At 42.1% G+C, this 1,005-nt stretch overlaps 1 protein-coding gene across 1 annotated transcript in view; it reads right to left on the bottom strand.

The window, feature by feature from the left end:
• LOC106874327 (neurotrypsin) overlaps window positions 1-1,005 on the bottom strand; it is a 61,355-nt gene that overhangs the window by 56,827 nt on the left and 3,523 nt on the right. The gene's annotated exons all lie outside the window — the stretch shown is intronic.

Here is a 1,005-nt window from a genome sequence, read left to right as displayed (position 1 = left end):
GATGAGGAAGTATTTCATAGCTGCAGGAGTGTGCTTTCATCTGGACAACATGAGCATTGTGACCTGGGGCGTAGTTTTGGAGGAGGGGACTCATTTGGTCAGCATGCCACTCCTCTTTGCTTCGATGGCATCCTGCAATTTCTGCAGCAGGAAAGCATAATATGCCCTGTTAATTGTGGTGCCCTTTGCCAGGAAATCCATCATCACTATTCTGCACTGGTCCCAAAAGACTGTGAGCATTAACTTGCCTGCTGAGGGTTGGACACAAGTGTTCTTTGGAGGTGGTGAGTTATCATGTTTCCATTGCTTTGACTGGACTTTAGTCTCAGGATCATAGTGATGGACCCATGTTTCATCGTCTGAGGTAAGTCTGCTGAAAAAGTCTGTTTTCTTGGCCTGGGAACAATCGACTTATTTCTGCTTCTGAAAAGATGTGAGCATTCAGGGAATCCACCAAGCAGACAACTGGTCTGGACCCTACACATATCTTCACTTCTTGGGCTGGTTGCTGAATAGTTATACAGCGATCCTCTAAAACGGCAGCTTTCACTTTATGGATGGTGTTGTCATCAATGGCAGAATGTGGTCATCTAGGAATAGGAGCAGTTTCTACTGATGTCCAACCACATTTGAACTGGTGATGCCAGTGCTTCACTACATTGTATAATGGTGCATCATCACCATATACTTCTTTCATCTCATCGAAAATCTCTTTTGGTGTACAACCTTTCAATTATAAGAATCTGATCACTGATCTGCATTCAACTGCCTTCATTATAGTACCTTAGTCCACTTTAGTAGCCATAAAAGACAAATGAATACTAGTGTAAAGCTGCAAATTAAAATGTGACATGTAGAGACATGTATAATTATTTCTGTACAAGTTCCATTTCCTGCAATACACAGAAGTGGGTCAGAGGAAATCTTTAATGAACACCCCTTGTACAAGAGATGTGCATCCTTAGTCCCACTAAGTGGAACTGAAACTAAAATGACATGGTTCTA

The sequence above is a fragment of the Octopus bimaculoides genome, chromosome 5, assembly GCF_001194135.2.
Source record: "Octopus bimaculoides isolate UCB-OBI-ISO-001 chromosome 5, ASM119413v2, whole genome shotgun sequence".
Classification (NCBI taxonomy): Eukaryota; Metazoa; Mollusca; class Cephalopoda; order Octopoda; family Octopodidae; genus Octopus; species Octopus bimaculoides.
The sequence above is the reverse complement of the archived record's forward strand: the minus strand, read 5'-3'. Positions and strand labels throughout refer to the sequence as shown.